The sequence below is a fragment of the Rosa chinensis genome, chromosome 4 (genome assembly GCF_002994745.2).
Source record: "Rosa chinensis cultivar Old Blush chromosome 4, RchiOBHm-V2, whole genome shotgun sequence".
Lineage (NCBI taxonomy): Eukaryota > Viridiplantae > Streptophyta > Magnoliopsida > Rosales > Rosaceae > Rosa > Rosa chinensis.
Genome location: NC_037091.1, coordinates 13,904,596 through 13,918,993, shown reverse-complemented (window position 1 = coordinate 13,918,993; position 14,398 = coordinate 13,904,596). Strand labels below are relative to the sequence as shown.

The 14,398-nt window shown below is 38.3% G+C and overlaps 1 protein-coding gene across 1 annotated transcript in view; it reads right to left on the bottom strand.

Annotated features, from left to right (window-relative positions):
- The window catches only part of LOC112198843 (disease resistance protein At4g27190), a 28,873-nt gene extending 14,882 nt beyond the window's left edge, over positions 1–13,991 (bottom strand). Inside the window, exons 1-3 of the mRNA XM_040518864.1 lie at positions 13,729–13,991; positions 13,517–13,567; positions 13,270–13,430 (exon numbers count right to left, since the gene is read on the bottom strand). The gene's annotated coding sequence lies outside the window, so the exon portion shown is untranslated. The remainder of the gene's footprint in view (positions 1–13,269; positions 13,431–13,516; positions 13,568–13,728) is intronic.
- Between the last annotated feature and the right edge of the window lie 407 nt (positions 13,992–14,398).

The window sequence follows — 14,398 nt, the reverse complement described above, 5'->3', positions numbered from 1 at the left end:
GCCCTTGTTAGCCATACCGTGCGCTACTTCTGCAGCCCTTGAGCACCCGTGTGCCTCCTACTGCCCCTGCAGCACAGCAGAACGCTCGTTTATGTGCAGATCATCCTGTTTGCACACCCCAAAACATCTTGATCGGGACCTCAGATCAAAATCCTTCCTTCATCAATGTTTTTCGTCTCTGCCTCTTCTATCTTACCCCCAAATTCACTACACCAAAAGTAGGCTTTAGAGACAGAGCCTAGTGACGGAATAAGAAAGGCGTCTCTAATAATATATAGTAGAGACGAAATTATTAAGAACGTCTCAAATAATGATAAAGGCAGTAGTATCCGTCTCAATTGATATAGTGGGTCCCATCAATTTTTGTAACTTTTAATTTTTGGAGTCGTTTTGAGATCTATACACCATTCGAAGTGGGAGCTGTTCGGAAGCGAATCTGCTCCTAATTTCAACAAGTTTTAAAGATTAAAGTTCCTGCTTTCTTGTCTTTTCAATTTCTTTATTTTCTCCAGGATTTTCAATATACGAACATGGGTTTGATTATTTAATAAAGCGAAATTGTAGGGATTCACGCTTAACGAACTAAGAGTGTTCATAATGCTCGGACTAAGAGCGTCTGTAAGCATCAAATTGTGACCATATTAAAACATTATTGTTTGGTCTAATCCAAAAGAGATTCTTGGAAATTGTTTTCTTGGTACCATAGCTCGGAAATCTTATTATTTTAGTTTTCGTGGAAGTTTAGCTCCGAAACTAATATATCTTCTCTTCTTATTTTCAGGATGTCAAATGAACCTAGACTCGACTTTTCCATGCTTGACTTAACAGGCTCGGATTACCAAAGTTGGGTAACCGATGTTGAGAACCACCTCACTTCAAAGGGAATATTACCCATAATCCAGGCACCTAACCCGGATTGTGTGTTCGTGCGAACACCTACAAAGCATACTCAAGCTGTTATCTTGATGCGACGCCATATGGACAAGGCACTCAGATTGGAGTATATGTCGATCAAGGATGCAAGAGAGCTATGGGTAGCGCTAGTAGAGAGCTTTGGCAATGTCCAAGATTCCCTCCTCCCTGACTTGAAGGTTCAATGGAATAATCTGCGCTTTGCTGATTTCAAGTATGTTGTTGAATATAATTCAGAACCTCTTCGCCTACAATCCATGTTAAGGTTTTGTGGACAACATGTCACAGAGCAAGAGCTAATTGAGAAAACTCTCTCCAACTTCCCCGTTTCAGCCATTGTGGTATCAAAGCAATACCGCACTGAAGTCAATGCTGAACAGATCACGAGGTTTCATCAGCTTATCAATCTCATATCTGTAGATGAGAAATATGATAACATACTCGTGAGGAATTATAATTAAAGGCCCATTGGAACTAAGAGCGTTTATGAGGCGAATTATAATGCACCTAAAAGAGGGAGCAAGGAGCGGGGCCCTAAGAATAAGGGATATAAGGGACATATAGGTCCATATAACTGCCCTAACAAGGAAGGCAACCGCAGGTTTGGTACGAATACATGTGGTGGCAATGCCACACGTGGGAGAGGTGGTCATGGTATCCCTGGTTGTGGTGGTGGCGCCATGGCTCGTGGTGGAAGCGCCATGGGTCGTGGTGGTGGTGCCAACCCTCCTAGGGAATACCCACAATGTGCACAACGTGCACCTCAATTAAAGAGAGGCAACCACAATGACATGTGTCATCGATGTGGATCAAGTGAGCATTGGTTCAAGCAATGCAAAATGCAAGGCAAGCGAGCAACTAGCTTCAAGATACAGGGTATACAGGGACCTAAGGGAGCAAGAAGTGTACCTTGCAGAAGAAGAAGATGGTGGAGATGTCAATCTCACCATAGAGGACTTCAAAGCTGAAGATGAAGTGCACAAAGCTGCTGCAGACTTTGATTAGAATAGTCCTTTTATTTTTCAAGAATTTTTGTAATGGCAATATGCCTTAGTCAATAAATGACAATTGTATTAAATTCTTTCTTATGTGGTGCACCCAATGAAATATGATGTCTAGGAAAGTCATTGAGATTAATGGTACTTAAGAGAGCCTCGCTCCACTAACATCTCTCTCTACTTTCCTGGTCATATTTGATTGGAGTTACCAAACGGATAGAGTAACTACAATGTGTCTTAGTTTGATTTTATTTTGGATTAGACTTTTTGGGACCTTTGATGTAATCATTGGCTATCTTTATTAATAAAGTATAGTATTATTACTCGATGTCATGGACATGTTTTAATTCCGAACTTTATTATTTTTCAGTATGTTTCCTAGAGAGTTGGAATGCTTTGTTGATAGTGGTACTACACATACTATATTACGACATAGGCAACTATTTCTATGGATGACGCCTAGTCGATCTTCTGTGACTATGATGGCTGGACTATCACAATTGATTCATGGTCAAGGACCAGCTCAATTTATGTTGCCAAATAGCACAAGTATTAATATCACCGAAGCTCTATATGCTCCTAGGGCTGGAAGAACCCTATTGAGTTTTAAAGATATAAGAGCCAATGGTTTTCATGTGGAAACACATTATGAGAATGGACAAGAGTTCCTTTGTATCACCTCTAATGACTACGGACATAAACGAGTATTAGAGAAACTTATGTGTCGCTCTAGTGGGTTGTATGCAACCAACCACTACTCAAATTATTGAATCCAACCATATCATGAGAGATAACTTATGGGATTCTGACACATATAGGCTTTGACATGACCGTTTGGGACACCTAGGTCATGATATAATGATTTGTATATTAATGATTTCACAAGGACATCCATTTTTTAGTCAGAACCAAAATTCAATCCAAGGTAGGGCTGACGCCACCTACTCCCTGCGGCCCAAAAGTGGTATTGACGCCACCAATACCTCCTTGATTCCTTTTTCTACTTCTAAAGTCAATTGTGACTGCTTGGCTTAACCGGATACTTCCCTGGTTGCTTCTAAAGCCCATATTTCGTTTTGCAAAGCCTGCTCTTTAGTAAAATTAGGATCGAGACCATCCTATGCAAATGACACTAAGGAAAATATTTCATTCTTACAAAGAATCCAAGGTGATATTTGTGGACATATTCAACCAACTTGCGGACCGTTTAGTTATTTTATGGTGTTGGTTGATGCATCGACATGATGGTCACATGTTATGCTATTGTCCACAAGAAATGCTGCATTGCTAAACTCCTAGCACAAATCATTAAATTAATAGCTCACCACCCTGATCATCCCATTAAGTCAACTCGTCTTAACAATGCTGGAGAGTTTACATCAAAAACGTTTGATGACTATTGCATGTCCATTAGGATTGAGGTTGAACACCCTGTTCCTCATGTTCACACTCAAAATGGTCTCACAGAAGCTGCCATTAAAAGAATTCAAATGGTCGCTAGAGCATTGGTTATGTGCACTAATTTCCCTGTTTCTGCTTGGGGCTATGCAGTATTGCATGCAGTTGTGCTCATTCGTCTGAGGCCTACTGCCACTCAACCCTTTTCTGCATCCCAGATGGTTACTGGATATAAGCCTGATGTCTCACACTTACGCATATTTGGGTGTACATTTTATGTGCCAATTGCGCCGCCACAGCACACCAAAATGGGTCCTCAAAGACGATTAGGCATGTATGTTGGATATGACTCTCCAACCATTATCCGCTACGTAGAACCCTTGACAGGTGATCTATTTACTGCTAGATTTGCGGATTGTCACTTTGATGAGACAGTCTTCCCGTAGTTAGGAGGAGATAGGAACAATAATGTTCAATAGGAACGACAAGAATTGTCGTGGTCTGTCCCTACTTTGTCTCATCTTGATCCCCAAACCGCACAGTCCGAAATTGAAGTGTGGGGAATTCTCGATCTTCAGAACGTAGCAGACTCTATGCCTGATGCGTTTTCTGATATCGCTAAAGTGACAAGATCACATATACCTGCTGCAAACATGCTTGCAGGGATTGCTGTCCCTAAAAATCATGGACATGGCGCCACCCCTAGGGGTATTGGGCATGGCACCAGCACCAATAATAGTGATGGCAATGTGGCTCAAGCCGAGCTCCCAGAAAGGAAACGTGGGAGGCCTAAAGGTTCGATGGATTCTCGCCCAAGAAAGAAAGCGAGTTTGGCACAGAAAGATCCATCAATCATCGACATAAATAACCTGTCTCATGAAGATATTCCAGATTATGGTTATGTCCAAGAGACATCATTGGGGGACGCTCCAATGTTAGAACCAATTCCAGGGAATATAGAGATCTCCATGAATTACACTGGTGTACATGAGACGTTGAATCGAGATTCTATTATCCTTGATGATGTGTTTGCATATTCTATTGCTCAAGGATTTATAGAACACGATTATATCGAACCTCGCTTTGTTGAAGAATGTTAATGAAAAGCATGCTGGCCCAAATGGAAAGATGTGATCAAGGTTGAATTGGATTCACTAACAAAGTGACAAGTATTTGGGCCTATAAAGCTGACACCCCCAAGTATAAAGCCTGTTGGCCATAAATGGGTCGTTGTTAGAAAGTGTAATGAGAAAAATGAGGTTGTTAGATACAAAGCCCGCCTTGTGGCGCAAGGTTTCTCACAATGCCTTGGAATCGACTACGAAGAGACATATTCTCCAGTAATGAACGTTATAACGTTCCACTACCTTGTCAGTTTGGTAGTTTCCAAAAAACTTGACATGCAGCTTATGGGTGTGGTTACAGAGGATGACGAATTAGAGGGAATTGTATTAAGTTATTTTCTGCGGTTGTTTGCATCCTCTAACCCCACTATTTTCTATAATATTCTAGAAGCATTGCCATAGTTACAGCAACTGACAATCATAAGTTGACTAGGTCATTTGAGGCTGATGAGATTCTTAATGTTGTCACGGCTATGCACCCATCCAAGGCACCAGGCCCGGATGGGTTTTCACCGTGCTTCTACCAGGCGTTTTGGGAGTTGGTTGGGGAAGATGTAGTTACGGCAGTGCGCTCGTTTATGGAATCAGAGGAGCACCTTAGACAGATCAATCATACTATGGTTGCTCTTGTTCCAAAAGTTAAGACCCCACAGTATATGGGCCAGTTGCGACCAATTAGTCTTTGCAATGTTATCTATAAAATTGGCTCGAAAGTTCTAGCGAACTGATTGAAACCATTATTAAATTCCATTATTTCACATTTCCAAAGTGCTTTTGTTCCAGGGAGACTAATCTCAGACAACTCATTGGTGGCTTTTGAGGTCTCGCATTGTTTGAAGCGTCAGCGGAGTGGGAAAAAGGGGTATTGTGCTCTAAAACTTGATATGAGTAAAGCGTACAATCGTCTTGAATGGGTTTTCTTGGAGGCCATTATGTATCGATTGGGGTTCTGTGAGACTTGGGTGAAGTGGATTATGGACTGTGTTCGTACGGTTTCTTATGCTTTTATGGTTAATGGAGTGCCTAGAAGACGAATTATTCCCTCTAGAGGTATGCAATTTCACCATACCTTTTCCTCCTCTGTGATGAGACTTTATCAAGACTTATTATTCATGCCGAGCAGGCTGATCTACTCCATGGGGTTGAGATTTGTCAGGGGGCTCCTAGCATTAGTCATTTGTTCTTTGCAGATGATTCCTTTGTGTTCTTCAAGGCAGAACTGCGAGATTGCTTCACTATGAAGAGTATACTGCAGTTGTATGAGAGTGCATCCGGTCAAGAAGTGAACTATGAGAAAAGCTGTATCTCTTTCAGCAAGAATGTGGAGTTAGACTTTCAGGAGGACTTGGCAACCATACTTAGGGTGAATAGAGTGGAGAAGCATGATAAATACCTTGGGTTGCCAACTGAAATTAGTTACTCAAAGGAGGAGGCCTTTGCTTTCCTAAATGAAAAAGTATGAGATAGAACCCAAGGGTAGAGGGAGAAGACGCTATCTATTGCCGGCAAAGAAGTATTGATCAAACCGGTGGCACAATCTATCCCTTCTTATGTTATGAGCTGTTTTGAGTTGCCTAAACATTTGTGTAACGAGATGCATCAATTAATGGCGAGGTTTTGGTGGGGAGGCACGGAGGATGTTAGAAAGATACATTGGCTCTCTTGGGAAAAATTATGCCGGCCCAAGTTGGAGGGTGGAATGGGTTTTATGAATGGAAAATGATTTGTGGCCTCAATGAGGCCTAAGATTTGTGGCCTCAATCTTAGGTGTCATGCCATGTCATCTACACAAATCACGTATTTGTCAAATCATGCCACGTAATTCTTGAGAAAAAGACCATCTTATCCTTCCAAAATCTAATGACTCTAAATTATTTTGGTTTTCTACCTCAAAAATTATTTTGGCTTTCTTCTAAAAAAAAATGGCTTTCTTTCATTTCTTTTTCATTACACTCATGCTTAGATTTAGATAACAATTTTTTTTTCTTCAATCAAGAGTAGAAAAAATTTCATGAAATTCAGTCAATAGATTTGCACGTACATTCGATTAACAGATTTGTATAACACATGTATATGAATTCAACCTTTGTTGGGTTCCTGCAAATTTTGAAAATATAATGTGAAAAATACATATTCATATAACTGTATTTATTCTTTTGTTCATTGTTTTCTCTTTATGTAGCTAGGGTTTAAAAGTTAGATCTGAATTTATTATTTTTTGTTCGTCTTTCCCTTATATTTAGATTGTAGATGTTAATTAATGGTTGCTAACGTGTAATTTTTTCTTACATCTTAATTTAGACATAAGTATTTCCCAAATTCAATTTACTAATGCTATATTTTTGTGGATAAATTAATCAATATTTGGAAAGAAAAGTTAACGTCTATTTCTTGACACATAATTCAATATATTAATACCATTTGGGAAGAAAAATTAAATGATAAAATTTAATTAAATGAAGAAAAATATTGATCAAAGAATCTGTAGACATATCCCTTAAATTAATATATAATTAATAGCTAATATTTTTTTTCACTTAATTAAATTCATTAATGTAATTGATGCACCTCCTAACATCTAAAAGGAAATGTAAAAGGGTAAAGTTGGTGTTGAAATAGTATGATGTGGCAAGATATATTATATGGAATTGAAAATAAATGTTTATTTACTTACATGGCATGACACTTAGGATTTGAGGCCACAAATCTTAGGCCTCATTGAGGCCCTATATCATTGCCCTTTATGAATATGCACGTATTCAATCTTGCTCTTTTGGCTAAACAAGGATGGAGGTTAATACAAAGGCCGGACTCATTAATTGTGAGATTACTGAAAGCTAAATACTTCCCTACATGCTCTTTCATGGATGCGGAGTTGAAGAAAGGTGCTTCTTATACATGGCGTAGTATTATGGCGGGGAGAGTAGTGCTCCAGAAGGGATGCAGGTATCAAGTGGGTGTGGATCAACTATCTCACTCTGGAGTGATCCTTGGCTCCCCATTCCCTATTCTTTTCGGCCCTTCTCCCTAATTATGTAAGGAACTGAAAACAGGTCGGTGGCTGAGGTGATTGATGTAGACGGTGGAGGTTGGATACTTGAGGTTCTGGAGGAATTGTTTACAAATGAAGAAGTGCAGAAAATTGCTTCCATTCCTCTAAGTTCACGAAAAACTGATGACAGAATTATGTGGCACTTCGATAAAAAAAAGGGGTTTATAATGTGCGCAGTGGGTACCATGCTTTCTGTCAATCAATGAAACTGGCAAAGGCCATACCCTCTTCATCCTGTGGAGATGGAGGTCCTTTTCATCTTTTTTGGAGCAAGCTTTGGAAGGCTTCGGTGGCCCCTAAAGTCAAGGTCTTCATGTGGAGACTCATCCAAGGCATCCTACCTACCAGGTTTGCCCTCTCTTCACGTAAAGTTGATTTGGTTGATATTAATTGCATGTTTTGTCATACCTCAGTGGAAACGGGAAAACATATATATTTAAAGATTGTGATGAGTTAAAGAATTTCTGGGACTATGTTCCTTTGCATCTGAAGGCCAAGTCGCATGCAGCGTCGACTTTGAAGGAGTGGATCATTGATCTTGTGGAGGTGTTGGGTGGTGATCAGATTGACTTTTTGTTCATGTCTCTTTGGACCATTTGGACATAGAGAAATAAACTAGTCTGGGAGGGGGGTACGTTTCAACCCATGCACATGATTAGTTGGTGTGTTAACAGTTTGACTGAGTTCCAGAAGTACCATACCAAGGCTATAAGGAAGAAGAAAAGACCACTGACTGAGTGGGAATGCCCTCCACGGGGTAGGCTGAACTTAACATTGATGGTGCATTCTGATATGAGAGTGGAACTAGAGGTATTGGGGTAATGGTCAGGGATGATTTGGGCATAGGGTTGGCAGCTATTGTGAGGCCTTTTCTGCATGCACACTCAGCTATTAATATGAAGGCTGAGGCGCACAGGGTTGGTCTTCTTCTTGGTATACACCAAGGTTGGACGGACATTGACATTGAGAGTGACTCTGCCCTTCTGATTGCTGCACTCAATAGTAAGGAGGAAAACCTTTCAGAGGTAAGTCGGATTCTTGATGATTGTAGAGATTATATGTCTGCTTTTCGATCTGTAAGGGTTTGGCATGCTTACTGTAAAGCAAATGGTGTGGCACATAGACTTGCCCACCTTGCTAGCTTATTTTCCAATGATGATGTTTGGCTAAATGAGACTCTTGCTATTATTCAGGATGTACTCTACTAGGATTATTCTCTTAGTTCTGTTGTAGCACGGGGTTCAGGTATTATGTCCCCCTCGTTGCAAAATTATGAAATTAATATAATAAATGGAACCGGTTGTGGGGCTGAGCCTCCCAGCTAGGCTGGATTCCAAACCCCTTTCAAAAAAAAAAAAATGCATGACAAGGACTGAGGTGTGCACCTTGCAATATGAGAGTAATAATGGTGAGAGCAAGTTTACCCGTTAGGTCACTGGGTTAGAACACCATTCACTATTTTTTTTTTTTAATGTTTTTTTTTTCCATCCATTATGTTTGAGTCACTGGGTCAGGACACTGTTTATTCAATATTATATTAATTTATTTATTGTAAATGAGAAATATATGATGTAAATAAATAGTAATGATGAACATTTTGGAAGACCTATCGATTAAGAGATATTAATTTTAGGTAATTAAAAATTTTGTGAATTTTTTTTTATTTTTTACGTATTTATAAAGAATTTTTCACAACTTTTTAGAATATTTTTATGGAATTGGATTTTTATGAAGCTGTATCTTGATATATCATTAATTCTCTTCTTTTTTTTTCTTTTTTTTTTTGTATAGCCAAAAATAATCTCCATTAGTGACTAATGAAGTACGCAAAACAAGTTGTAATTAGGCCTGGCAACGTGCAGGTATAGTGCGGGTACGGTGCGGGTTCTTAACGGGTTGGGTTTTTAACGGGCCGACCCGGTAAGAACCCGTTAGCTTAACGGGTTTCGCGGGCCAAACCCAGCGGGTTTGCGGGTTTTCCATTGGAACCCGTTAAAACCCGTAAACATTTTTTTAATTTTTTTTTAACTTTTTATCAAAGCAATTAAAATCAATTAAGACTTATATATATCCCCCTCATTTGCCATTTTCTCTATATGAACTTTTTGGTTTTCTATTTTGAAATTTTTTATTTTCTATCTTTTTAGATTTTTTTTCCTTTCCTTTTTTTGACAAAAAATAATTCACAAATCAGAATTATACGACGATCCAAAGGTCAGACCCTCACAGATCACCTAGAGGATCATCTTTACTGATTTATACGATGATCCAACGGTCGGATCCTTACGGATCGCCCTTAGGTTCATTCTCTCAAAATTATACGAAGATCCAACGGTCGGATCACCTAGAAGATCATCTTTACTGATTTATACGATGATCCAACGGTCAGATCCTCACGGATCGCCCTTAAGTTCATACTCTCAAAATTATACGAAGATCCAACGGTCGGATCACCTAGAATATTATCTTTACCGATTTATACGATGATCCAACAGTCAGATCCTCACGGATTGCCCTTAGGTTCATCCTCTCAAAATTATATGAAGATCCAACGGTTGAATCATCACGGATCACCTAGATGATCATCTTTACTGATTTATACGATGATTCAACGGTTAGTTCCTCACGGATCGCCCTTAGGTTCATCCTCTCAAAATTATAAGACTATCCAACCGTCAAATCCTCACGAATCACCTAGATGATCATCTTTATCGATTTATACTATGATCCAACGGTCATATCCTCACGGATCGCCCTTAGATTCTTCCTCTCAAAATTGTACGAAGATCCAACGGTTGGATCGTCCCGGATCGCCCTTAGAATCATTCTCACAAAATTATATGACGATCCAACGGTCGGATCCTCATGGATCGCCTTTTGAATCATCTTTGCACAATTATACGAAGATCCAACGGTTGGATCGTCCCAAATCGCCTTTAGAATCATCCTCACAAAATTATACGACGATCCAACGATCGAATCCTCACAGATCTCCTTTTGAATAGTATACGAAGATCCAACTGTTAGATCCTTATGGGAAATAAGAAAAATTATAAAAATGTCTTGGTTGAAAAAAAAAAAAGGAACCCGTATGTGTAAGGGGAAATGAGTTTTTGGGAATGATTTTTAGTTAACGGGTTCCAACGGGTTCCAATGGATTTAGCCTGCAAAACCCGTTAATTTGCGAGTTTTTTGAGTGCAGGCTTTTTTTAGCCTGGATTAATAAACGGGCGGGTTTGTGCGGGTTTTTAGCGTGCGGGTTTGCAGGTTACATGTTTAAATGTCAGGCCTAGTTGTAACCTTGTCGTTTATCACATAATATAATCATAGCTGACTAGATAAGAAGACGAAATATGTGCTTTGATCCCTTCCCATGTAACTAAAAAGAAGTGGAATATAACCTATGTTTTATCATACGCCATGTTCCAACAGATATGTAGCATATGTCTGTTTCCTTTCCTCGGACATGCCGAAGAACACTCTCAGCAGGTCATGTTGACGAGCTAAAATGTTCGTGGCTCGAAAGACATGAAATTCTGTAAGGCCGTCAATCTTGTTCAACTCACTATCAAGTTTCGCTTGCAATTCAGCCACTTCCTTATCACTTGAAAAAATATTAACAAGAGCATCAATCTAAGATTGATTGTGCTTACATTCTTACTCATCTCCTCCATAACCTTTGCTTTCACCCTACGAATGCTCTCTGTAATTATCGCTCTCAATAATTAACATGCACAACCATTTCATCACTCCTCATTTCCTCAATATCAGTGGCGGAACGTTATTGGGCCAAGAGGTGGCCCGCCCGCACTCCCCCCGCACAAAAAAAAAATAATCATTTAAAATATGATGTGGCTATGTGTGATTGGCTGAAAATTATTTCAGAAAATATAAAACAATTAAGTTAGAGCATCTCTATCAACTTCTCTATAATTTCTCTATTCTAATTTCTAAGGAAGAAAAAGTTAAAATCTCCAAAAAAAATTCTGCTCCAATTCTAACAGATTCGCTATTTTACAGATTTCAAAATTATTCTCGAAATCATTCCCTAAAATTTTACAGATTGCTGTAAATATAGATAATTTTATTTTTTCTCTCATCACTATCTCTATTCTAGGAATAATTATAGGAAATCTATTGGAGCAAAATAACCAAATTTTTCCCTAAAATAGAAAAAAAATAAAGATATGGGGAAGCTGAGTTGCTCATATGACCCTCCATTTTCCTAAAGTGCTATGTTTCCTATGTTTTGTGAAAGGAAACTATTAATTAATTCTTCAATGTTGAGTGTAATTACTTCTAACCTAGTTATTGGTGTTTTGGAGAAAGAAATTTTTTAAAGGAAAACATTAAAACAGATTTTAATATGTACATTTATAGAAAAATAGCAAAAATATTATTTATTTATTTTTTATAATAGTTTTTTTTTTTTTTTTGGCCCCTCCAAAGATAACTTTCAAGTTCTGCCACTGCTCCTCGTGCGCATGTGTATATTCATTCTGGGACGAAGCCACGTAGCAGCATGAAATTAAAGTCCATCCAATGAGAAGGAGCCATGTGCGTGGCAGAAGGTTAATATGAGAGATTCTTAGGTAGGGCAGGCGTGCTACGTGACCGTACACCAAGCGAATCATTGTCTATGCAGAAGGTATTTTGAGTATTTCATTATAATTAAACATGGTTAGTTTTGAAATTCAATTAAAAAAATAGAGAGATATGATTGGCTGGACGTATCACATGGCTGGTACGTTTGCTCTACTTAAAAATTTCTCGGCTAATATTGCTCTACAGAACAAAAAACGGCGCACTAGGTGCCATTACAATCATGTCCTATCTTTTGACTGTTTCGCTGGCGTCAGCTACGTTTTTTAGTTGGGCCACGCTGAAAGCTGAGCATGCTGGGTAGGAAATTGACCTGGTGAGTGACTTGGGTCAGGAAGAGACCAATCTTTTTTCTTTTCTTTTTTTGGCCGATGGAGACCAGGCAAGAAGTACAACACCGCTAAACTTGCTCTGAGGGAGGATATAAATTCCTCGGAGTGAACTTCTGTTCAAATATTTCTTATGATTATGTGTAAAACTTCTTTAAGAACTAGTAGATAATTTCAGTCACCCAATTCACTTTTATGTCACTGATTTGATCACCCAACCTTGAAAGATATATATATTGATGATGTAATAAGAGAATCTTGCGTGGCGAGGACTGCACGGACATGTGGTAAGGAGGACCAATCACTGCCCAACAGATAAGTGTTTTGGGTATTGCACTTTAGGGAGTAGGGGCAGTTTTGAAAAAGATGAAAAATTTCATTTCTTCTAATTGGCTAGCCGTAAATCTACGTGGTGGAGAAACCCCCACCTAAGAATTTCTTTGACGTAATACATATAGAGATAACATAAAAGGAAACAAATGTCAAAAGATGAGAGATGAAGGTAGGGTATTTGGTAAGTTCCGTACACCATACGGAACCTTTTTAAAAGCTGAAAAACACTTGTAAATTAATAGTAATTAGCATGTAGGGTGGTTTAATGAGTAACTGTTTTAAACCCACCATTATCATTGTAAAAGTTTTGAGATCATATTCTACATATAATTAGGAATATATAATAGAAAGGTGTCCCTTGCATCAACATTTCAAAAATGAGTAAAAATGATTAATCAAAAAGTCAAATTAAAGAGCAAGAATTTTTGAAGCAGAGCAAAATTGAAGAAGGAAATTGGATCTCCATGCCTCTCAAAAAGATTAAATAGCCAATAAAATTGTATCGGAACTAAAGAATGTACCTTATCTCTTTGGTTTATATATGACTTCTGAATTTTGGAGCAGATGAAATTACGAACTTAAGTCATACTTCTCCCAATAGACTATTTGGTGTACTTGTCTCTCCATTTCTATATCCCAAGCATTTCTTTGGAATTTGCCAGGACGAACCTGTCCTCGCAATCTTGTTTTTTGTATTTAAAGAATAAATATATAAACAAATAAAATAACAAATAGAATTGAAGATTGGAATTGAATTAAAGGACGTACCTTATCTATTTGATTTATATATAACTTATCATCAAGTTTCTCTTCAAATTCCTTCACTTTGAACATGAGAGTGCAATTAAAATCCTTCTTGTAATAAAATAAGGAATTAAGTACTTAAACTACTCTTATTATAAACAAGATGTAGGTCTCTGTCCTCTCCTTTGACCTACAAAGTAAAATGTCAAATTCCAACTAAAGCAACTAAGAAATACCTGATGTCGACCGCAACCAGTAGGATAAATGAAAACAATCAGCGTAACACTTTCAGCACATGAGGGAGCTGTTTTTCTGGGGATTTGGCTTAGATCACAAAACAAAGACTTTCATGTAGATACAGGAAAGTATGAGGGACAGTACTCAGCTTGTGAATTATCTAAGTTATGCCAAAGCTGAGTTACTATGGATTAATTGGCACAATGTTTCTCTCGAATGAGCTATCTATATAGAAAGATCTACCGAATATTTTTTAAAACATATAGGCGCAGGTTAGGAAGAGTGGAGCCGAACGTGGACACCTGAAGTAATGAGTCTTCATCTTCTGATTTCTGAATCACATTGAGAACTTGTGAATGTGAATCATTTTTTCTCTGCCAACTTGAATTATTGCTATCGTACAGTTACAATATGAAATTGAGAAAATTTACGGTCCCATCAACATTAAACGTCATTAACTTTGAATCACGTTCTCTCTGCCAACTTGAATTATTGATGTCGTACGGTTACAATATAAAATTGAGAAAATTTACAGACAGTCCCGTCAATATTAAAGGCCAATCAATGATGTTGATAAAAATCTGCCAGCAATGAGTAAATGAGTAAAGTAGCTTTCATATTGGCCACAGTAATAAATTTGATTTTCTGCAGAGAAGATAAAGGAGATCG